This window comes from Rhinoderma darwinii, chromosome 2, assembly GCF_050947455.1.
Source record: "Rhinoderma darwinii isolate aRhiDar2 chromosome 2, aRhiDar2.hap1, whole genome shotgun sequence".
NCBI lineage: Eukaryota > Metazoa > Chordata > Amphibia > Anura > Rhinodermatidae > Rhinoderma > Rhinoderma darwinii.
The window spans coordinates 234,232,117-234,256,703 of NC_134688.1; the positions used below are offsets into that span (position 1 = coordinate 234,232,117).

Here is a 24,587-nt window from a genome sequence, read left to right on the forward strand (position 1 = left end):
AATTCTCGTACAAAGAAAAAGCCGTCAATTTACTTGAATTTGAAAGATAATTGTTCTTTGATGGTAGAGAATGACAAACTGCTATAAATCAAGAGATAAAAAGCAAATCTACATCTCATACTATTATTCTGTACAGATTGAGAAGCAACCACTCAGTTTGAGATCTCCCCCTCCACCCTCTCTGTGAAAAAGAAGGAGAACGGTCATCAACAGCAATCAGAACCTACAATGAAGCAGATCTGAGAGCTCACTTCCCGCTCAGGAGAGATCACTACAGCTCTTCCTCGTGGTTGGTGCATTTAGACACTTTAGAGCACATTTCCGCAGTTACACACTATAGAAATGATCGCTGAAAGTACAGTCTTAACCCTTGACTTGCTAGAACGACACTCCGGGGGATAGGACCCTATGTGTAACATTAGAGAGACATCCACACAACCTGAGACATAGAGACTCCTGTAAACATTGAGACCTTGTAAATGGTTAGAGCCGTGACTGCAGTGTTAGACAGCTTTTCCCGGCCGTGTGACGACCGTTCGCAAAACGGGCGTCACACGGCCGCAGTAAAAACAATAGACCCCAAATGGGGTTATTCACACAACCGATTTTTTTGACGGCCCGGTAAATCCAGTGGTCAAAAAACTGGGACATGCCCTATTTTCGGCCATTCTCCTGGCCGTCCGGCTCCCATAGAAGTCTATGGGGCCGGGTAATACACGGCCATCACCGGAATGTGTCCCGAGTGACGGCCATGTATTCCGTCCCTCCTCCTCCTCCTCCTCCTCCTCCTCCCACTAAAGTAATTTTCGTGTTCAAGATAGTACCTTTAAGAAATATGTAACGGCCATAGGGGTCATAAAGTATTAATGTGCCAGGCATAAATGCTGCCTTTTTTACGATTTATGTAATTGCTGATGTATTTCTTTGCAACTGCTTTAAATAAAAAGAGTTTATACAAAAAAACTAAAGAAAATAAAGTTTTTAGTAGTGTTCAAAAAAATAAAAGTAAAAGTTTAAAAAACTTTAATAAATTTTAAAAAAAACAAAATAAATAAACAAAATTGATATCACCACGCCCGTAAAAGTCGAAACTATTACAATATAACATTATTTAACCCACACAGTGAACCCCATAAAGAAATTTCAAAACGCCATAATCGCTGTTTTTGGGCCACATTAACTCTAATAAAAGATGTAATTAAAAGTGAACAAAAACTCACATGTACCAAAAATAGTACCAATAAAAACTCGTGACACAAAAATAAGCCCTCGCACCAGTCAAACGAAAGAAAAATAAAAACGTTAGGGCTCTCATAATATTGTGACTCAAAGCACGTAATTTTCTTTGTAAAAATAGTAAAACATTAAAAAAAAATTGATAAATCTGGTATCGCCGTAATCATATTAACCCGCAGAATAAAGTTAAGTTGTAATTTTTTACTGCACGGTGAACGCCGTAATAACGAAAGCCAAAAAAAACTGACGAATCACAGTTTTTCCAACTTTACCACCACAAAGATTCTTTTTCCATCTCCCATTACATTATATAGTGCAATACAATTAAAAATTCTCGTACAAAGAAAAAGCCGTCAATTTACTTGAATTTGAAAGATAATTGTTCTTTGATGGTAGAGAATGACAAACTGCTATGAATCAAGAGATAAAAAGCAAATCTACATCTCATACTATTATTCTGTACAGATTGAGAAGCAACCACTCAGTTTGAGATCTCCCCCTCCACCCTCTCTGTGAAAAAGAAGGAGAACGGTCATCAACAGCAATCAGAACCTACAATGAAGCAGATCTGAGAGCTCACTTCCCGCTCAGGAGAGATCACTACAGCTCTTCCTCGTGGTTGGTGCATTTAGACACTTTAGAGCACATTTCCGCAGTTACACACTATAGAAATGATCCCTGAAAGTACAGTCTTAACCCTTGACTTGCTAGAACGACACTCCGGGGGATAGGACCCTATGTGTAACATTAGAGAGACATCCACACAACCTGAGACATAGAGACTCCTGTAAACATTGAGACCTTGTAAATGGTTAGAGCCGTGACTGCAGTGTTAGACAGCTTTTCCCGGCCGTGTGACGACCGTTCGCAAAACGGGCGTCACACGGCCGCAGTAAAAACAATAGACCCCAAATGGGGTTATTCACACAACCGATTTTTTTGACGGCCCGGTAAATCCAGTGGTCAAAAAACTGGGACATGCCCTATTTTCGGCCATTCTCCTGGCCGTCCGGCTCCCATAGAAGTCTATGGGGCCGGGTAATACACGGCCATCACCGGAATGTGTCCCGAGTGACGGCCATGTATTCCGTCCCTCCTCCTCCTCCTCCCACTAAAGTAATTTTCGTGTTCAAGATAGTACCTTTAAGAAATATGTAACGGCCATAGGGGTCATAAAGTATTAATGTGCCAGGCATAAATGCTGCCTTTTTTACGATTTATGTAATTGCTGATGTATTTCTTTGCAACTGCTTTAAATAAAAAGAGTTTATACAAAAAAACTAAAGAAAATAAAGTTTTTAGTAGTGTTCAAAAAAATAAAAGTAAAAGTTTAAAAAACTTTAATAAATTTTAAAAAAACCAAAATAAATAAACAAAATTGATATCACCACGCCCGTAAAAGTCGAAACTATTACAATATAACATTATTTAACCCACACAGTGAACCCCATAAAGAAATTTCAAAACGCCATAATCGCTGTTTTTGGGCCACATTAACTCTAATAAAAGATGTAATTAAAAGTGAACAAAAACTCACATGTACCAAAAATAGTACCAATAAAAACTCGTGACACAAAAATAAGCCCTCGCACCAGTCAAACGAAAGAAAAATAAAAACGTTAGGGCTCTCATAATATTGTGACTCAAAGCACGTAATTTTCTTTGTAAAAATAGTAAAACATTAAAAAAAAATTGATAAATCTGGTATCGCCGTAATCATATTAACCCGCAGAATAAAGTTAAGTTGTAATTTTTTACTGCACGGTGAACGCCGTAATAACGAAAGCCAAAAAAAACTGACGAATCACAGTTTTTCCAACTTTACCACCACAAAGATTCTTTTTCCATCTCCCATTACATTATATAGTGCAATACAATTACAAATTCTCGTACAAAGAAAAAGCCGTCAATTTACTTGAATTTGAAAGATAATTGTTCTTTGATGGTAGAGAATGACAAACTGCTATGAATCAAGAGATAAAAAGCAAATCTACATCTCATGCTATTATTCTGTACAGATTGAGAAGCAACCACTCAGTTTGAGATCTCCCCCTCCACCCTCTCTGCGAAAAAGAAGGAGAACGGTCATCAACAGCAATCAGAACCTACAATGAAGCAGATCTGAGAGCTCACTTCCCGCTCAGGAGAGATCACTACAGCTCTTCCTCGTGGTTGGTGCATTTAGACACTTTAGAGCACATTTCCGCAGTTACACACTATAGAAATGATTCCTGAAAGTACAGTCTTAACCCTTGACTTGCTAGAACGACACTCCGGGGGATAGGACCCTATGTGTAACATTAGAGAGACATCCACACAACCTGAGACATAGAGACTCCTGTAAACATTGAGACCTTGTAAATGGTTAGAGCCGTGACTGCAGTGTTAGACAGCTTTTCCCGGCCGTGTGACGACCGTTCGCAAAACGGGCGTCACACGGCCGCAGTAAAAACAATAGACCCCAAATGGGGTTATTCACACAACCGATTTTTTTGACGGCCCGGTAAATCCAGTGGTCAAAAAACTGGGACATGCCCTATTTTCGGCCATTCTCCTGGCCGTCCGGCTCCCATAGAAGTCTATGGGGCCGGGTAATACACGGCCATCACCGGAATGTGTCCCGAGTGACGGCCATGTATTCCGTCCCTCCTCCTCCTCCTCCTCCTCCTCCTCCCACTAAAGTAATTTTCGTGTTCAAGATAGTACCTTTAAGAAATATGTAACGGCCATAGGGGTCATAAAGTATTAATGTGCCAGGCATAAATGCTGCCTTTTTTACGATTTATGTAATTGCTGATGTATTTCTTTGCAACTGCTTTAAATAAAAAGAGTTTATACAAAAAAACTAAAGAAAATAAAGTTTTTAGTAGTGTTCAAAAAAATAAAAGTAAAAGTTTAAAAAACTTTAATAAATGTTAAAAAAACCAAAATAAATAAACAAAATTGATATCACCACGCCCGTAAAAGTCGAAACTATTACAATATAACATTATTTAACCCACACAGTGAACCCCATAAAGAAATTTCAAAACGCCATAATCGCTGTTTTTGGGCCACATTAACTCTAATAAAAGATGTAATTAAAAGTGAACAAAAACTCACATGTACCAAAAATAGTACCAATAAAAACTCGTGACACAAAAATAAGCCCTCGCACCAGTCAAACGAAAGAAAAATAAAAACGTTAGGGCTCTCATAATATTGTGACTCAAAGCACGTAATTTTCTTTGTAAAAATAGTAAAACATTAAAAAAAAATGTATAAATCTGGTATCGCCGTAATCATATTAACCCGCAGAATAAAGTTAAGTTGTAATTTTTTACTGCACGGTGAACGCCGTAATAACGAAAGCCAAAAAAAACTGACGAATCACAGTTTTTCCAACTTTACCACCACAAAGATTCTTTTTCCATCTCCCATTACATTATATAGTGCAATACAATTAAAAATTCTCGTACAAAGAAAAAGCCGTCAATTTACTTGAATTTGAAAGATAATTGTTCTTTGATGGTAGAGAATGACAAACTGCTATGAATCAAGAGATAAAAAGCAAATCTACATCTCATACTATTATTCTGTACAGATTTAGAAGCAACCACTCAGTTTGAGATCTCCCCCTCCACCCTCTCTGTGAAAAAGAAGAAGAACGGTCATCAACAGCAATCAGAACCTACAATGAAGCAGATCTGAGAGCTCACTTCCCGCTCAGGAGAGATCACTACAGCTCTTCCTCGTGGTTGGTGCATTTAGACACTTTAGAGCACATTTCCGCAGTTACACACTATAGAAATGATCCCTGAAAGTACAGTCTTAACCCTTGACTTGCTAGAACGACACTCCGGGGGATAGGACCCTATGTGTAACATTAGAGAGACATCCACACAACCTGAGACATAGAGACTCCTGTAAACATTGAGACCTTGTAAATGGTTAGAGCCGTGACTGCAGTGTTAGACAGCTTTTCCCGGCCGTGTGACGACCGTTCGCAAAACGGGCGTCACACGGCCGCAGTAAAAACAATAGACCCCAAATGGGGTTATTCACACAACCGATTTTTTTGACGGCCCGGTAAATCCAGTGGTCAAAAAACTGGGACATGCCCTATTTTCGGCCATTCTCCTGGCCGTCCGGCTCCCATAGAAGTCTATGGGGCCGGGTAATACACGGCCATCACCGGAATGTGTCCCGAGTGACGGCCATGTATTCCGTCCCTCCTCCTCCTCCTCCCACTAAAGTAATTTTCGTGTTCAAGATAGTACCTTTAAGAAATATGTAACGGCCATAGGGGTCATAAAGTATTAATGTGCCAGGCATAAATGCTGCCTTTTTTACGATTTATGTAATTGCTGATGTATTTCTTTGCAACTGCTTTAAATAAAAAGAGTTTATACAAAAAAACTAAAGAAAATAAAGTTTTTAGTAGTGTTCAAAAAAATAAAAGTAAAAGTTTAAAAAACTTTAATAAATTTTAAAAAAACCAAAATAAATAAACAAAATTGATATCACCACGCCCGTAAAAGTCGAAACTATTACAATATAACATTATTTAACCCACACAGTGAACCCCATAAAGAAATTTCAAAACGCCATAATCGCTGTTTTTGGGCCACATTAACTCTAATAAAAGATGTAATTAAAAGTGAACAAAAACTCACATGTACCAAAAATAGTACCAATAAAAACTCGTGACACAAAAATAAGCCCTCGCACCAGTCAAACGAAAGAAAAATAAAAACGTTAGGGCTCTCATAATATTGTGACTCAAAGCACGTAATTTTCTTTGTAAAAATAGTAAAACATTAAAAAAAAATTGATAAATCTGGTATCGCCGTAATCATATTAACCCGCAGAATAAAGTTAAGTTGTAATTTTTTACTGCACGGTGAACGCCGTAATAACGAAAGCCAAAAAAAACTGACGAATCACAGTTTTTCCAACTTTACCACCACAAAGATTCTTTTTCCATCTCCCATTACATTATATAGTGCAATACAATTACAAATTCTCGTACAAAGAAAAAGCCGTCAATTTACTTGAATTTGAAAGATAATTGTTCTTTGATGGTAGAGAATGACAAACTGCTATGAATCAAGAGATAAAAAGCAAATCTACATCTCATGCTATTATTCTGTACAGATTGAGAAGCAACCACTCAGTTTGAGATCTCCCCCTCCACCCTCTCTGCGAAAAAGAAGGAGAACGGTCATCAACAGCAATCAGAACCTACAATGAAGCAGATCTGAGAGCTCACTTCCCGCTCAGGAGAGATCACTACAGCTCTTCCTCGTGGTTGGTGCATTTAGACACTTTAGAGCACATTTCCGCAGTTACACACTATAGAAATGATTCCTGAAAGTACAGTCTTAACCCTTGACTTGCTAGAACGACACTCCGGGGGATAGGACCCTATGTGTAACATTAGAGAGACATCCACACAACCTGAGACATAGAGACTCCTGTAAACATTGAGACCTTGTAAATGGTTAGAGCCGTGACTGCAGTGTTAGACAGCTTTTCCCGGCCGTGTGACGACCGTTCGCAAAACGGGCGTCACACGGCCGCAGTAAAAACAATAGACCCCAAATGGGGTTATTCACACAACCGATTTTTTTGACGGCCCGGTAAATCCAGTGGTCAAAAAACTGGGACATGCCCTATTTTCGGCCATTCTCCTGGCCGTCCGGCTCCCATAGAAGTCTATGGGGCCGGGTAATACACGGCCATCACCGGAATGTGTCCCGAGTGACGGCCATGTATTCCGTCCCTCCTCCTCCTCCTCCTCCTCCTCCTCCCACTAAAGTAATTTTCGTGTTCAAGATAGTACCTTTAAGAAATATGTAACGGCCATAGGGGTCATAAAGTATTAATGTGCCAGGCATAAATGCTGCCTTTTTTACGATTTATGTAATTGCTGATGTATTTCTTTGCAACTGCTTTAAATAAAAAGAGTTTATACAAAAAAACTAAAGAAAATAAAGTTTTTAGTAGTGTTCAAAAAAATAAAAGTAAAAGTTTAAAAAACTTTAATAAATGTTAAAAAAACCAAAATAAATAAACAAAATTGATATCACCACGCCCGTAAAAGTCGAAACTATTACAATATAACATTATTTAACCCACACAGTGAACCCCATAAAGAAATTTCAAAACGCCATAATCGCTGTTTTTGGGCCACATTAACTCTAATAAAAGATGTAATTAAAAGTGAACAAAAACTCACATGTACCAAAAATAGTACCAATAAAAACTCGTGACACAAAAATAAGCCCTCGCACCAGTCAAACGAAAGAAAAATAAAAACGTTAGGGCTCTCATAATATTGTGACTCAAAGCACGTAATTTTCTTTGTAAAAATAGTAAAACATTAAAAAAAAATGTATAAATCTGGTATCGCCGTAATCATATTAACCCGCAGAATAAAGTTAAGTTGTAATTTTTTACTGCACGGTGAACGCCGTAATAACGAAAGCCAAAAAAAACTGACGAATCACAGTTTTTCCAACTTTACCACCACAAAGATTCTTTTTCCATCTCCCATTACATTATATAGTGCAATACAATTAAAAATTCTCGTACAAAGAAAAAGCCGTCAATTTACTTGAATTTGAAAGATAATTGTTCTTTGATGGTAGAGAATGACAAACTGCTATGAATCAAGAGATAAAAAGCAAATCTACATCTCATACTATTATTCTGTACAGATTTAGAAGCAACCACTCAGTTTGAGATCTCCCCCTCCACCCTCTCTGTGAAAAAGAAGAAGAACGGTCATCAACAGCAATCAGAACCTACAATGAAGCAGATCTGAGAGCTCACTTCCCGCTCAGGAGAGATCACTACAGCTCTTCCTCGTGGTTGGTGCATTTAGACACTTTAGAGCACATTTCCGCAGTTACACACTATAGAAATGATCCCTGAAAGTACAGTCTTAACCCTTGACTTGCTAGAACGACACTCCGGGGGATAGGACCCTATGTGTAACATTAGAGAGACATCCACACAACCTGAGACATAGAGACTCCTGTAAACATTGAGACCTTGTAAATGGTTAGAGCCGTGACTGCAGTGTTAGACAGCTTTTCCCGGCCGTGTGACGACCGTTCGCAAAACGGGCGTCACACGGCCGCAGTAAAAACAATAGACCCCAAATGGGGTTATTCACACAACAGATTTTTTTGACGGCCCGGTAAATCCAGTGGTCAAAAAACTGGGACATGCCCTATTTTCGGCCATTCTCCTGGCCGTCCGGCTCCCATAGAAGTCTATGGGGCCGGGTAATACACGGCCATCACCGGAATGTGTCCCGAGTGACGGCCATGTATTCCGTCCCTCCTCCTCCTCCTCCTCCTCCCACTAAAGTAATTTTCGTGTTCAAGATAGTACCTTTAAGAAATATGTAACGGCCATAGGGGTCATAAAGTATTAATGTGCCAGGCATAAATGCTGCCTTTTTTACGATTTATGTAATTGCTGATGTATTTCTTTGCAACTGCTTTAAATAAAAAGAGTTTATACAAAAAAACTAAAGAAAATAAAGTTTTTAGTAGTGTTCAAAAAAATAAAAGTAAAAGTTTAAAAAACTTTAATAAATTTTAAAAAAAACAAAATAAATAAACAAAATTGATATCACCACGCCCGTAAAAGTCGAAACTATTACAATATAACATTATTTAACCCACACAGTGAACCCCATAAAGAAATTTCAAAACGCCATAATCGCTGTTTTTGGGCCACATTAACTCTAATAAAAGATGTAATTAAAAGTGAACAAAAACTCACATGTACCAAAAATAGTACCAATAAAAACTCGTGACACAAAAATAAGCCCTCGCACCAGTCAAACGAAAGAAAAATAAAAACGTTAGGGCTCTCATAATATTGTGACTCAAAGCACGTAATTTTCTTTGTAAAAATAGTAAAACATTAAAAAAAAATTGATAAATCTGGTATCGCCGTAATCATATTAACCCGCAGAATAAAGTTAAGTTGTAATTTTTTACTGCACGGTGAGCGCCGTAATAACGAAAGCCAAAAAAAACTGACGAATCACAGTTTTTCCAACTTTACCACCACAAAGATTCTTTTTCCATCTCCCATTACATTATATAGTGCAATACAATTAAAAATTCTCGTACAAAGAAAAAGCCGTCAATTTACTTGAATTTGAAAGATAATTGTTCTTTGATGGTAGAGAATGACAAACTGCTATGAATCAAGAGATAAAAAGCAAATCTACATCTCATACTATTATTCTGTACAGATTGAGAAGCAACCACTCAGTTTGAGATCTCCCCCTCCACCCTCTCTGTGAAAAAGAAGGAGAACGGTCATCAACAGCAATCAGAACCTACAATGAAGCAGATCTGAGAGCTCACTTCCTGCTCAGGAGAGATCACTACAGCTCTTCCTCGTGGTTGGTGCATTTAGACACTTTAGAGCACATTTCCGCAGTTACACACTATAGAAATGATCCCTGAAAGTACAGTCTTCACCCTTGACTTGCTAGAACGACACTCCGGGGGATAGGACCCTATGTGTAACATTAGAGAGATATCCACACAACCTGAGACATAGAGACTCCTGTAAACATTGAGACCTTGTAAATGGTTAGAGCCGTGACTGCAGTGTTAGACAGCTTTTCCCGGCCGTGTGACGACCGTTCGCAAAACGGGCGTCACACGGCCGCAGTAAAAACAATAGACCCCAAATGGGGTTATTCACACAACCGATTTTTTTGACGGCCCGGTAAATCCAGTGGTCAAAAAACTGGGACATGCCCTATTTTCGGCCATTCTCCTGGCCGTCCGGCTCCCATAGAAGTCTATGGGGCCGGGTAATACACGGCCATCACCGGAATGTGTCCCGAGTGACGGCCATGTATTCCGTCCCTCCTCCTCCTCCTCCTCCTCCTCCTCCTCCCACTAAAGTAATTTTCGTGTTCAAGATAGTACCTTTAAGAAATATGTAACGGCCATAGGGGTCATAAAGTATTAATGTGCCAGGCATAAATGCTGCCTTTTTTACGATTTATGTAATTGCTGATGTATTTCTTTGCAAATGCTTTAAATAAAAAGAGTTTATACAAAAAAACTAAAGAAAATAAAGTTTTTAGTAGTGTTCAAAAAAATAAAAGTAAAAGTTTAAAAAACTTTAATAAATTTTAGAAAAACCAAAATAAATAAACAAAATTGATATCACCACGCCCGTAAAAGTCGAAACTATTACAATATAACATTATTTAACCCACACAGTGAACCCCATAAAGAAATTTCAAAACGCCATAATCGCTGTTTTTGGGCCACATTAACTCTAATAAAAGATGTAATTAAAAGTGAACAAAAACTCACATGTACCAAAAATAGTACCAATAAAAACTCGTGACGCAAAAATAAGCCCTCGCACCAGTCAAACGAAAGAAAAATAAAAACGTTAGGGCTCTCATAATATTGTGACTCAAAGTACGTAATTTTCTTTGTAAAAATAGTAAAACATTAAAAAAAAATTGATAAATCTGGTATCGCCGTAATCATATTAACCCGCAGAATAAAGTTAAGTTGTAATTTTTTACTGCACGGTGAACGCCGTAATAACGAAAGCCAAAAAAAACTGACGAATCACAGTTTTTCCAACTTTACCACCACAAAGATTCTTTTTCCATCTCCCATTACATTATATAGTGCAATACAATTAAAAATTCTCGTACAAAGAAAAAGCCGTCAATTTACTTGAATTTGAAAGATAATTGTTCTTTGATGGTAGAGAATGACAAACTGCTATGAATCAAGAGATAAAAAGCAAATCTACATCTCATACTATTATTCTGTACAGATTGAGAAGCAACCACTCAGTTTGAGATCTCCCCCTCCACCCTCTCTGTGAAAAAGAAGGAGAACGGTCATCAACAGCAATCAGAACCTACAATGAAGCAGATCTGAGAGCTCACTTCCCGCTCAGGAGAGATCACTACAGCTCTTCCTCGTGGTTGGTGCAGTTACACACTATAGAAATGATCCCTGAAAGTACAGTCTTAACCCTTGACTTGCTAGAACGACACTCCGGGGGATAGGACCCTATGTGTAACATTAGAGAGACATCCACACAACCTGAGACATAGAGACTCCTGTAAACATTGAGACCTTGTAAATGGTTAGAGCCGTGACTGCAGTGTTAGACAGCTTTTCCCAGCCGTGTGACGACCGTTCGCAAAACGGGCGTCACACGGCCGCAGTAAAAACAATAGACCCCAAATGGGGTTATTCACACAACCGATTTTTTTGACGGCCCGGTAAATCCAGTGGTCAAAAAACTGGGACATGCCCTATTTTCGGCCATTCTCCTGGCCGTCCGGCTCCCATAGAAGTCTATGGGGCCGGGTAATACACGGCCATCACCGGAATGTGTCCCGAGTGACGGCCATGTATTCCGTCCCTCCTCCTCCTCCTCCTCCTCCTCCTCCCACTAAAGTAATTTTCGTGTTCAAGATAGTACCTTTAAGAAATATGTAACGGCCATAGGGGTCATAAAGTATTAATGTGCCAGGCATAAATGCTGCCTTTTTTACGATTTATGTAATTGCTGATGTATTTCTTTGCAAATGCTTTAAATAAAAAGAGTTTATACAAAAAAACTAAAGAAAATAAAGTTTTTAGTAGTGTTCAAAAAAATAAAAGTAAAAGTTTAAAAAACTTTAATAAATTTTAGAAAAACCAAAATAAATAAACAAAATTGATATCACCACGCCCGTAAAAGTCGAAACTATTACAATATAACATTATTTAACCCACACAGTGAACCCCATAAAGAAATTTCAAAACGCCATAATCGCTGTTTTTGGGCCACATTAACTCTAATCAAAGATGTAATTAAAAGTGAACAAAAACTCACATGTACCAAAAATAGTACCAATAAAAACTCGTGACACAAAAATAAGCCCTCGCACCAGTCAAACGAAAGAAAAATAAAAACGTTAGGGCTCTCATAATATTGTGACTCAAAGCACGTAATTTTCTTTGTAAAAATAGTAAAACATTAAAAAAAAATTGATAAATCTGGTATCGCCGTAATCATATTAACCCGCAGAATAAAGTTAAGTTGTAATTTTTTACTGCACGGTGAACGCCGTAATAACGAAAGCCAAAAAAAACTGACGAATCACAGTTTTTCCAACTTTACCACCACAAAGATTCTTTTTCCATCTCCCATTACATTATATAGTGCAATACAATTAAAAATTCTCGTACATAGAAAAAGCCGTCAATTTACTTGAATTTGAAAGATAATTGTTCTTTGATGGTAGAGAATGACAAACTGCTATGAATCAAGAGATAAAAAGCAAATCTACATCTCATACTATTATTCTGTACAGATTGAGAAGCAACCACTCAGTTTGAGATCTCCCCCTCCACCCTCTCTGTGAAAAAGAAGGAGAACGGTCATCAACAGCAATCAGAACCTACAATGAAGCAGATCTGAGAGCTCACTTCCCGTTCAGGAGAGATCACTACAGCTCTTCCTCGTGGTTGGTGCATTTAGACACTTTAGAGCACATTTCCGCAGTTACACACTATAGAAATGATCCCTGAAAGTACAGTCTTAACCCTTGACTTGCTAGAACGACACTCCGGGGGATAGGACCCTATGTGTAACATTAGAGAGACATCCACACAACCTGAGACATAGAGACTCCTGTAAACATTGAGACCTTGTAAATGGTTAGAGCCGTGACTGCAGTGTTAGACAGCTTTTCCCAGCCGTGTGACGACCGTTCGCAAAACGGGCGTCACACGGCCGCAGTAAAAACAATAGACCCCAAATGGGGTTATTCACACAACCGATTTTTTTGACGGCCCGGTAAATCCAGTGGTCAAAAAACTGGGACATGCCCTATTTTCGGCCATTCTCCTGGCCGTCCGGCTCCCATAGAAGTCTATGGGGCCGGGTAATACACGGCCATCACCGGAATGTGTCCCGAGTGACGGCCATGTATTCCGTCCCTCCTCCTCCTCCTCCTCCTCCTCCTCCTCCCACTAAAGTAATTTTCGTGTTCAAGATAGTACCTTTAAGAAATATGTAACGGCCATAGGGGTCATAAAGTATTAATGTGCCAGGCATAAATGCTGCCTTTTTTACGATTTATGTAATTGCTGATGTATTTCTTTGCAACTGCTTTAAATAAAAAGAGTTTATACAAAAAAACTAAAGAAAATAAAGTTTTTAGTAGTGTTCAAAAAAATAAAAGTAAAAGTTTAAAAAACTTTAATAAATTTAAAAAAAAACAAAATAAATAAACAAAATTGATATCACCACGCCCGTAAAAGTCGAAACTATTACAATATAACATTATTTAACCCACACAGTGAACCCCATAAAGAAATTTCAAAACGCCATAATCGCTGTTTTTGGGCCACATTAACTCTAATAAAAGATGTAATTAAAAGTGAACAAAAACTCACATGTACCAAAAATAGTACCAATAAAAACTCGTGACACAAAAATAAGCCCTCGCACCAGTCAAACGAAAGAAAAATAAAAACGTTAGGGCTCTCATAATATTGTGACTCAAAGCACGTAATTTTCTTTGTAAAAATAGTAAAACATTAAAAAAAAATTGATAAATCTGGTATCGCCGTAATCATATTAACCCGCAGAATAAAGTTAAGTTGTAATTTTTTACTGCACGGTGAACGCCGTAATAACGAAAGCCAAAAAAAAACTGACGAATCACAGTTTTTCCAACTTTACCACCACAAAGATTCTTTTTCCATCTCCCATTACATTATATAGTGCAATACAATTAAAAATTCTCGTACAAAGAAAAAGCCGTCAATTTACTTGAATTTGAAAGATAATTGTTCTTTGATGGTAGAGAATAACAAACTGCTATGAATCAAGAGATAAAAAGCAAATCTACATCTCATACTATTATTCTGTACAGATTGAGAAGCAACCACTCAGTTTGAGATCTCCCCCTCCACCCTCTCTGTGAAAAAGAAGGAGAACGGTCATCAACAGCAATCAGAACCTACAATGAAGCAGATCTGAGAGCTCACTTCCCGCTCAGGAGAGATCACTACAGCTCTTCCTCGTGGTTGGTGCATTTAGACACTTTAGAGCACATTTCCGCAGTTACACACTATAGAAATGATCCCTGAAAGTACAGTCTTAACCCTTGACTTGCTAGAACGACACTCCGGGGGATAGGACCCTATGTGTAACATTAGAGAGACATCCACACAACCTGAGACATAGAGACTCCTGTAAACATTGAGACCTTGTAAATGGTTAGAGCCGTGACTGCAGTGTTAGACAGCTTTTCCCGGCCGTGTGACGACCGTTCGCAAAACGGGCGTCACACGGCCGCAGTAAAAACAATAGACCCCAAATGGGGTTATTCACACAACTGATTTTTTTGACGGCCCGGTAAATCCAGTGGTCAAAAAACTGGGACATGCCCTATTTTCGGCCATTCTCCTGGCCGTCCGGCTCCCATAGAAGTCTATGGGGCCGGGTAATACACGGCCATCACCGGAATGTGTCCCGAGTGACGGCCATGTATTCCGTCCCTCCTCCTCCTCCTCCTCCTCCTCCTCCTCCTCCCACTAAAGTAATTTTCGTGTTCAAGATAGTACCTTTAAGAAATATGTAACGGCCATAGGGGTCATAAAGTATTAATGTGCCAGGCATAAATGCTGCCTTTTTTACGATTTATGTAATTGCTGATGTATTTCTTTGCAACTGCTTTAAATAAAAAGAGTTTATACAAAAAAACTAAAGAAAATAAAGTTTTTAGTAGTGTTCAAAAAAATAAAAGTAAAAGTTTAAAAAACTTTAATAAATTTAAAAAAAAACAAAATAAATAAACAAAATTGATATCACCACGCCCGTAAAAGTCGAAACTATTACAATATAACATTATTTAACCCACACAGTGAACCCCATAAAGAAATTTCAAAACGCCATAATCGCTGTTTTTGGGCCACATTAACTCTAATAAAAGATGTAATTAAAAGTGAACAAAAACTCACATGTACCAAAAATAGTACCAATAAAAACTCGTGACACAAAAATAAGCCCTCGCACCAGTCAAACGAAAGAAAAATAAAAACGTTAGGGCTCTCATAATATTGTGACTCAAAGCACGTAATTTTCTTTGTAAAAATAGTAAAACATTAAAAAAAAATTGATAAATCTGGTATCGCCGTAATCATATTAACCCGCAGAATAAAGTTAAGTTGTAATTTTTTACTGCACGGTGAACGCCGTAATAACGAAAGCCAAAAAAAACTGACGAATCACAGTTTTTCCAACTTTACCACCACAAAAATTCTTTTTCCATCTCCCATTACATTATATAGTGCAATACAATTAAAAATTCTCGTACAAAGAAAAAGCCGTCAATTTACTTGAATTTGAAAGATAATTGTTCTTTGATGGTAGAGAATCACAAACTGCTATGAATCAAGAGATAAAAAGCAAATCTACATCTCATACTATTATTCTGTACAGATTGAGAAGCAACCACTCAGTTTGAGATCTCCCCCTCCTCCCTCTCTGTGAAAAAGAAGGAGAACGGTCATCAACAGCAATCAGAACCTACAATGAAGCAGATCTGAGAGCTCACTTCCCGCTCAGGAGAGATCACTACAGCTCTTCCTCGTGGTTGGTGCATTTAGACACTTTAGAGCACATTTCCGCAGTTACACACTATAGAAATGATCCCTGAAAGTACAGTCTTAACCCTTGACTTGCTAGAACGACACTCCGGGGGATAGGACCCTATGTGTAACATTAGAGAGACATCCACACAACCTGAGACATAGAGACTCCTGTAAACATTGAGACCTTGTAAATGGTTAGAGCCGTGACTGCAGTGTTAGACAGCTTTTCCCGGCCGTGTGACGACCGTTCGCAAAACGGGCGTCACACGGCCGCAGTAAAAACAATAGACCCCAAATGGGGTTATTCACACAACCGATTTTTTTGACGGCCCGGTAAATCCAGTGGTCAAAAAACTGGGACATGCCCTATTTTCGGCCATTCTCCTGGCCGTCCGGCTCCCATAGAAGTCTATGGGGCCGGGTAATACACGGCCATCACCGGAATGTGTCCCGAGTGACGGCCATGTATTCCGTCCCTCCTCCTCCTCCTCCTCCTCCTCCTCCTCCCACTAAAGTAATTTTCGTGTTCAAGATAGTACCTTTAAGAAATATGTAACGGCCATAGGGGTCATAAAGTATTAATGTGCCAGGCATAAATGCTGCCTTTTTTACGATTTATGTAATTGCTGATGTATTTCTTTGCAACTGCTTTAAATAAAAAGAGTTTATACAAAAAAACTAAAGAAAATAAAGTTTTTAGTAGTGTTCAAAAAAATAAAAGTAAAAGTTTAAAAAACTTTAATAAATTTTAAAAAAACCAAAATAAATAAACAAAATTGATATCACCACGCCCGTAAAAGTCGAAACTATTACAATATAACATTATTTAACCCACACAGTGAACCCCATAAAGAAATTTCAAAACGCCATAATCGCTGTTTTTGGGCCACATTAACTCTAATAAAAGATGTAATTAAAAGTGAACAAAAACTCACATGTAGCAAAAATAGTACCAATAAAAACTCGTGACACAAAAATAAGCCCTCGCACCAGTCAAACGAAAGAAAAATAAAAACGTTAGGGCTCTCATAATATTGTGACTCAAAGCACGTAATTTTCTTTGTAAAAATAGTAAAACATTAAAAAAAAATTGATAAATCTGGTATCGCCGTAATCATATTAACCCGCAGAATAAAGTTAAGTTGTAATTTTTTACTGCACGGTGAACGCCGTAATAACGAAAGCCAAAAAAAACTGACGAATCACAGTTTTTCCAACTTTACCACCACAAAGATTCTTTTTCCATCTCCCATTACATTATATAGTGCAATACAATTAAAAATTCTCGTACAAAGAAAAAGCCGTCAATTTACTTGAATTTGAAAGATAATTGTTCTTTGATGGTAGAGAATGACAAACTGCTATGAATCAAGAGATAAAAAGCAAATCTACATCTCATACTATTATTCTGTACAGATTGAGAAGCAACCACTCAGTTTGAGATCTCCCCCTCCACCCTCTCTGTGAAAAAGAAGGAGAACGGTCATCAACAGCAATCAGAACCTACAATGAAGCAGATCTGAGAGCTCACTTCCTGCTCAGGAGAGATCACTACAGCTCTTCCTCGTGGTTGGTGCATTTAGACACTTTAGAGCACATTTCCGCAGTTACACACTATAGAAATGATCCCTGAAAGTACAGTCTTCACCCTTGACTTGCTAGAACGACACTCCGGGGGATAGGACCCTATGTGTAACATTAGAGAGACATCCACACAACCTGAGACATAGAGACTCCTGTAAACATTGAGACCTTGTAAATGGTTAGAGCCGTGACTGCAGTGTTAGACAGCTTTTCCCGGCCGTGTGACGACCGTTCGCAAAACGGGCGTCACACGGCCGCAGTAAAAACAATAGACCCCAAATGGGGTTATTCACACAACCGATTTTTTTGACGGCCCGGTAAATCCAGTGGTCAAAAAACTGGGACATGCCCTATTTTCGGCCATTCTCCTGGCCGTCCGGCTCCCATAGAAGTCTATGGGGCCGGGTAATACACGGCCATCACCGGAATGTGTCCCGAGTGATGGCCATGTATTCCGTCCCTCCTCCTCCTCCTCCTCCTCCTCCTCCTCCTCCCACTAAAGTAATTTTCGTGTTCAAGATAGTACCTTTAAGAAATATGTAACGGCCATAGGGGTCATAAAGTATTAATGTGCCAGGCATAAATGCTGCCTTTTTTACGATTTATGTAATTGCTGATGTATTTCTTTGCAACTGCTTTAAATAAAAAGAGTTTATACAAAAAAACTAAAGAAAATAAAGTTTTTAGTAGTGTTCAAAAAAATAAAAGTAAAAGTTTAAAAAACTTTAATAAATTTTAAAAAAACCAAAATAAATAAACAAAATTGATATCACCACGCCCGTAAAAGTCGAAACTATTACAATATAACATTATTTAACCCACACAGTGAACCCCATAAAGAAATTTCAAAACGCCATAATCGCTGTTTTTGGGCCACATTAACTCTAATAAAAGATGTAATTAAAAGTGAACAAAAACTCACATGTAGCAAAAATAGTACCAATAAAAACTCGTGACACAAAAATAAGCCCTCGCACCAGTCAAACGAAAGAAAAATAAAAACGTTAGGGCTCTCATAATATTGTGACTCAAAGCACGTAATTTTCTTTGTAAAAATAGTAAAACATTAAAAAAAAATTGATAAATCTGGTATCGCCGTAATCATATTAACCCGCAGAATAAAGTTAAGTTGTAATTTTTTACTGCACGGTGAACGCCGTAATAACGAAAGCCAAAAAAAACTGACGAATCACAGTTTTTCCAACTTTACCACCACAAAGATTCTTTTTCCATCTCCCATTACATTATATAGTGCAATACAATTAAAAATTCTCGTACAAAGAAAAAGCCGTCAATTTACTTGAATTTGAAAGATAATTGTTCTTTGATGGTAGAGAATGACAAACTGCTATGAATCAAGAGATAAAAAGCAAATCTACATCTCATACTATTATTCTGTACAGATTGAGAAGCAACCACTCAGTTTGAGATCTCCCCCTCCACCCTCTCTGTGAAAAAGAAGGAGAACGGTCATCAACAGCAATCAGAACCTACAATGAAGCAGATCTGAGAGCTCACTTCCTGCTCAGGAGAGATCACTACAGCTCTTCCTCGTGGTTGGTGCATTTAGACACTTTAGAGCACATTTCCGCAGTTACACACTATAGAAATGATCCCTGAAAGTACAGTCTTCACCCTTGACTTGCTAGAACGACACTCCGGGGGATAGGACCCTATGTGTAACATTAGAGAGACATCCACACAACCTGAGACATAGAGACTCCTGTAAACATTGAGACCTTGTAAATGGTTAGAGCCGTGACTGCAGTGTTAGACAGCTTTTCCCGGCCGTGTGACGACCGTTCGCAAAACGGGCGTCACACGGCCGCAGTAAAAACAATAGACCCCAAATGGGGTTATTCACACAACCGATTTTTTTGACGGCCCGGTAAATCCAGTGGTCAAAAAACTGGGACATGCCCTATTTTCGGCCATTCTCCTGGCCGTCCGGCTCCCATAGAAGTCTATGGGGCCGGGTAATACACGGCCATCACCGGAATGTGTCCCGAGTGACGGCCATGTATTCCGTCCCTCCTCCTCCTCCTCCTCCTCCTCCTCCCACTAAAGTAATTTTCGTGTTCAAGATAGTACCTTTAAGAAATATGTAACGGCCATAGGGGTCATAAAGTATTAATGTGCCAGGCATAAATGCTGCCTTTTTTACGATTTATGTAATTGCTGATGTATTTCTTTGCAACTGCTTTAAATAAAAAGAGTTTATACAAAAAAACTAAAGAAAATAAAGTTTTTAGTAGTGTTCAAAAAAATAAAAGTAAAAGTTTAAAAAACTTTAATAAATTTAAAAAAAAACAAAATAAATAAACAAAATTGATATCACCACGCCCGTAAAAGTCGAAACTATTACAATATAACATTATTTAACCCACACAGTGAACCCCATAAAGAAATTTCAAAACGCCATAATCGCTGTTTTTGGGCCACATTAACTCTAATAAAAGATGTAATTAAAAGTGAACAAAAACTCACATGTACCAAAAATAGTACCAATAAAAACTCGTGACACAAAAATAAGCCCTCGCACCAGTCAAACGAAAGAAAAATAAAAACGTTAGGGCTCTCATAATATTGTGACTCAAAGCACGTAATTTTCTTTGTAAAAATAGTAAAACATTAAAAAAAAAATTATAAATCTGGTATCGCCGTAATCATATTAACCCGCAGAATAAAGTTAAGTTGTAATTTTTTACTGCACGGTGAACGCCGTAATAACGAAAGCCAAAAAAAACTGACGAATCACAGTTTTTCCAACTTTACCACCACAAAGATTCTTTTTCCATCTCCCATTACATTATATAGTGCAATACAATTAAAAATTCTCGTACAAAGAAAAAGCCGTCAATTTACTTGAATTTGAAAGATAATTGTTCTTTGATGGTAGAGAATGACAAACTGCTATGAATCAAGAGATAAAAAGCAAATCTACATCTCATACTATTATTCTGTACAGATTGAGAAGCAACCACTCAGTTTGAGATCTCCCCCTCCACCCTCTCTGTGAAAAAGAAGGAGAACGGTCATCAACAGCAATCAGAACCTACAATGAAGCAGATCTGAGAGCTCACTTCCCGCTCAGGAGAGATCACTACAGCTCTTCCTCGTGGTTGGTGCAGTTACACACTATAGAAATGATCCCTGAAAGTACAGTCTTAACCCTTGACTTGCTAGAACGACACTCCGGGGGATAGGACCCTATGTGTAACATTAGAGAGACATCCACACAACCTGAGACATAGAGACTCCTGTAAACATTGAGACCTTGTAAATGGTTAGAGCCGTGACTGCAGTGTTAGACAGCTTTTCCCAGCCGTGTGACGACCGTTCGCAAAACGGGCGTCACACGGCCGCAGTAAAAACAATAGACCCCAAATGGGGTTATTCACACAACCGATTTTTTTGACGGCCCGGTAAATCCAGTGGTCAAAAAACTGGGACATGCCCTATTTTCGGCCATTCTCCTGGCCGTCCGGCTCCCATAGAAGTCTATGGGGCCGGGTAATACACGGCCATCACCGGAATGTGTCCCGAGTGACGGCCATGTATTCCGTCCCTCCTCCTCCTCCTCCTCCTCCTCCTCCTCCCACTAAAGTAATTTTCGTGTTCAAGATAGTACCTTTAAGAAATATGTAACGGCCATAGGGGTCATAAAGTATTAATGTGCCAGGCATAAATGCTGCCTTTTTTACGATTTATGTAATTGCTGATGTATTTCTTTGCAACTGCTTTAAATAAAAAGAGTTTATACAAAAAAACTAAAGAAAATAAAGTTTTTAGTAGTGTTCAAAAAAATAAAAGTAAAAGTTTAAAAAACTTTAATAAATTTAAAAAAAAACAAAATAAATAAACAAAATTGATATCACCACGCCCGTAAAAGTCGAAACTATTACAATATAACATTATTTAACCCACACAGTGAACCCCATAAAGAAATTTCAAAACGCCATAATCGCTGTTTTTGGGCCACATTAACTCTAATAAAAGATGTAATTAAAAGTGAACAAAAACTCACATGTACCAAAAATAGTACCAATAAAAACTCGTGACACAAAAATAAGCCCTCGCACCAGTCAAACGAAAGAAAAATAAAAACGTTAGGGCTCTCATAATATTGTGACTCAAAGCACGTAATTTTCTTTGTAAAAATAGTAAAACATTAAAAAAAAATTGATAAATCTGGTATCGCCGTAATCATATTAACCCGCAGAATAAAGTTAAGTTGTAATTTTTTACTGCACGGTGAACGCCGTAATAACGAAAGCCAAAAAAAACTGACGAATCACAGTTTTTCCAACTTTACCACCACAAAGATTCTTTTTCCATCTCCCATTACATTATATAGTGCAATACAATTAAAAATTCTCGTACAAAGAAAAAGCCGTCAATTTACTTGAATTTGAAAGATAATTGTTCTTTGATGGTAGAGAATGACAAACTGCTATGAATCAAGAGATAAAAAGCAAATCTACATCTCATACTATTATTCTGTACAGATTGAGAAGCAACCACTCAGTTTGAGATCTCCCCCTCCACCCTCTCTGTGAAAAAGAAGGAGAACGGTCATCAACAGCAATCAGAACCTACAATGAAGCAGATCTGAGAGCTCACTTCCTGCTCAGGAGAGATCACTACAGCTCTTCCTCGTGGTTGGTGCATTTAGACACTTTAGAGCACATTTCCGCAGTTACACACTATAGAAATGATCCCTGAAAGTACAGTCTTCACCCTTGACTTGCTAGAACGACACTCCGGGGGATAGGACCCTATGTGTAACATTAGAGAGACATCCACACAACCTGAGACATAGAGACTCCTGTAAACATTGAGACCTTGTAAATGGTTAGAGCCGTGACTGCAGTGTTAGACAGCTTTTCCCGGCCGTGTGACGACCGTTCGCAAAACGGGCGTCACACGGCCGCAGTAAAAACAATAGACCCCAAATGGGGTTATTCACACAACCGATTTTTTTGACGGCCCGGTAAATCCAGTGGTCAAAAAACTGGGACATGCCCTATTTTCGGCCATTCTCCTGGCCGTCCGGCTCCCATAGAAGTCTATGGGGCCGGGTAATACACGGCCATCACCGGAATGTGTCCCGAGTGACGGCCATGTATTCCGTCCCTCCTCCTCCTCCTCCCACTAAAGTAATTTTCGTGTTCAAGATAGTACCTTTAAGAAATATGTAACGGCCATAGGGGTCATAAAGTATTAATGTGCCAGGCATAAATGCTGCCTTTTTTACGATTTATGTAATTGCTGATGTATTTCTTTGCAACTGCTTTAAATAAAAAGAGTTTATACAAAAAAACTAAAGAAAATAAAGTTTTTAGTAGTGTTCAAAAAAATAAAAGTAAAAGTTTAAAAAACTTTAATAAATTTAAAAAAAAACAAAATAAATAAACAAAATTGATATCACCACGCCCGTAAAAGTCGAAACTATTACAATATAACATTATTTAACCCACACAGTGAACCCCATAAAGAAATTTCAAAACGCCATAATCGCTGTTTTTGGGCCACATTAACTCTAATAAAAGATGTAATTAAAAGTGAACAAAAACTCACATGTACCAAAAATAGTACCAATAAAAACTCGTGACACAAAAATAAGCCCTCGCACCAGTCAAACGAAAGAAAAATAAAAACGTTAGGGCTCTCATAATATTGTGACTCAAAGCACGTAATTTTCTTTGTAAAAATAGTAAAACATTAAAAAAAAATTGATAAATCTGGTATCGCCGTAATCATATTAACCCGCAGAATAAAGTTAAGTTGTAATTTTTTACTGCACGGTGAACGCCGTAATAACGAAAGCCAAAAAAAACTGACGAATCACAGTTTTTCCAACTTTACCACCACAAAGATTCTTTTTCCATCTCCCATTACATTATATAGTGCAATACAATTAAAAATTCTCGTACAAAGAAAAAGCCGTCAATTTACTTGAATTTGAAAGATAATTGTTCTTTGATGGTAGAGAATCACAAACTGCTATGAATCAAGAGATAAAAAGCAAATCTACATCTCATACTATTATTCTGTACAGATTGAGAAGCAACCACTCAGTTTGAGATCTCCCCCTCCACCCTCTCTGTGAAAAAGAAGGAGAACGGTCATCAACAGCAATCAGAACCTACAATGAAGCAGATCTGAGAGCTCACTTCCCGCTCAGGAGAGATCACTACAGCTCTTCCTCGTGGTTGGTGCATTTAGACACTTTAGAGCACATTTCCGCAGTTACACACTATAGAAATGATCCCTGAAAGTACAGTCTTAACCCTTGACTTGCTAGAACGACACTCCGGGGGATAGGACCCTATGTGTAACATTAGAGAGACATCCACACAACCTGAGACATAGAGACTCCTGTAAACATTGAGACCTTGTAAATGGTTAGAGCCGTGACTGCAGTGTTAGACAGCTTTTCCCGGCCGTGTGACGACCGTTCGCAAAACGGGCGTCACACGGCCGCAGTAAAAACAATAGACCCCAAATGGGGTTATTCACACAACCGATTTTTTTGACGGCCCGGTAAATCCAGTGGTCAAAAAACTGGGACATGCCCTATTTTCGGCCATTCTCCTGGCCGTCCGGCTCCCATAGAAGTCTATGGGGCCGGGTAATACACGGCCATCACCGGAATGTGTCCCGAGTGACGGCCATGTATTCCGTCCCTCCTCCTCCTCCTCCTCCTCCTCCTCCCACTAAAGTAATTTTCGTGTTCAAGATAGTACCTTTAAGAAATATGTAACGGCCATAGGGGTCATAAAGTATTAATGTGCCAGGCATAAATGCTGCCTTTTTTACGATTTATGTAATTGCTGATGTATTTCTTTGCAACTGCTTTAAATAAAAAGAGTTTATACAAAAAAACTAAAGAAAATAAAGTTTTTAGTAGTGTTCAAAAAAATAAAAGTAAAAGTTTAAAAAACTTTAATAAATTTAAAAAAAACCAAAATAAATAAACAAAATTGATATCACCACGCCCGTAAAAGTCGAAACTATTACAATATAACATTATTTAACACACACAGTGAACCCCATAAAGAAATTTCAAAACGCCATAATCGCTGTTTTTGGGCCACATTAACTCTA

General features: G+C 38.3%; 1 protein-coding gene, 14 non-coding genes and 2 pseudogenes across 20 annotated transcripts in view; all 17 read right to left on the reverse strand.

Moving 5' to 3' along the window:
- TEX14 (testis expressed 14, intercellular bridge forming factor) overlaps window positions 1-24,587 on the reverse strand; it is a 532,366-nt gene that overhangs the window by 217,498 nt on the left and 290,281 nt on the right. The window lies entirely within an intron of this gene.
- On the reverse strand, window positions 148-365 carry LOC142747736 (small nucleolar RNA U3). The gene has a single exon (XR_012881993.1). It is a non-coding gene; the product is annotated as a small nucleolar RNA U3 (small nucleolar RNA).
- Window positions 1,713-1,930, reverse strand: LOC142747623 (small nucleolar RNA U3). The gene has a single exon (XR_012881896.1). It is a non-coding gene; the product is annotated as a small nucleolar RNA U3 (small nucleolar RNA).
- On the reverse strand, window positions 3,266-3,483 carry LOC142747605 (small nucleolar RNA U3). The gene has a single exon (XR_012881881.1). It is a non-coding gene; the product is annotated as a small nucleolar RNA U3 (small nucleolar RNA).
- Window positions 4,831-5,048, reverse strand: LOC142747691 (small nucleolar RNA U3). The gene has a single exon (XR_012881955.1). It is a non-coding gene; the product is annotated as a small nucleolar RNA U3 (small nucleolar RNA).
- On the reverse strand, window positions 6,384-6,601 carry LOC142747606 (small nucleolar RNA U3). The gene has a single exon (XR_012881882.1). It is a non-coding gene; the product is annotated as a small nucleolar RNA U3 (small nucleolar RNA).
- On the reverse strand, window positions 7,949-8,166 carry LOC142747692 (small nucleolar RNA U3). The gene has a single exon (XR_012881956.1). It is a non-coding gene; the product is annotated as a small nucleolar RNA U3 (small nucleolar RNA).
- Window positions 9,508-9,725, reverse strand: LOC142747727 (small nucleolar RNA U3). Its single transcript, XR_012881986.1, has one exon. It is a non-coding gene; the product is annotated as a small nucleolar RNA U3 (small nucleolar RNA).
- Window positions 11,076-11,265, reverse strand: LOC142747770 (small nucleolar RNA U3; annotated as a pseudogene).
- On the reverse strand, window positions 12,613-12,830 carry LOC142747677 (small nucleolar RNA U3). The gene has a single exon (XR_012881943.1). It is a non-coding gene; the product is annotated as a small nucleolar RNA U3 (small nucleolar RNA).
- On the reverse strand, window positions 14,182-14,399 carry LOC142747624 (small nucleolar RNA U3). Its single transcript, XR_012881897.1, has one exon. It is a non-coding gene; the product is annotated as a small nucleolar RNA U3 (small nucleolar RNA).
- LOC142747602 (small nucleolar RNA U3) lies at window positions 15,753-15,970 on the reverse strand. Its single transcript, XR_012881877.1, has one exon. It is a non-coding gene; the product is annotated as a small nucleolar RNA U3 (small nucleolar RNA).
- LOC142747728 (small nucleolar RNA U3) lies at window positions 17,321-17,538 on the reverse strand. The gene has a single exon (XR_012881987.1). It is a non-coding gene; the product is annotated as a small nucleolar RNA U3 (small nucleolar RNA).
- LOC142747729 (small nucleolar RNA U3) lies at window positions 18,892-19,109 on the reverse strand. The gene has a single exon (XR_012881988.1). It is a non-coding gene; the product is annotated as a small nucleolar RNA U3 (small nucleolar RNA).
- On the reverse strand, window positions 20,457-20,646 carry LOC142747771 (small nucleolar RNA U3; annotated as a pseudogene).
- On the reverse strand, window positions 21,997-22,214 carry LOC142747730 (small nucleolar RNA U3). Its single transcript, XR_012881989.1, has one exon. It is a non-coding gene; the product is annotated as a small nucleolar RNA U3 (small nucleolar RNA).
- Window positions 23,550-23,767, reverse strand: LOC142747626 (small nucleolar RNA U3). Its single transcript, XR_012881898.1, has one exon. It is a non-coding gene; the product is annotated as a small nucleolar RNA U3 (small nucleolar RNA).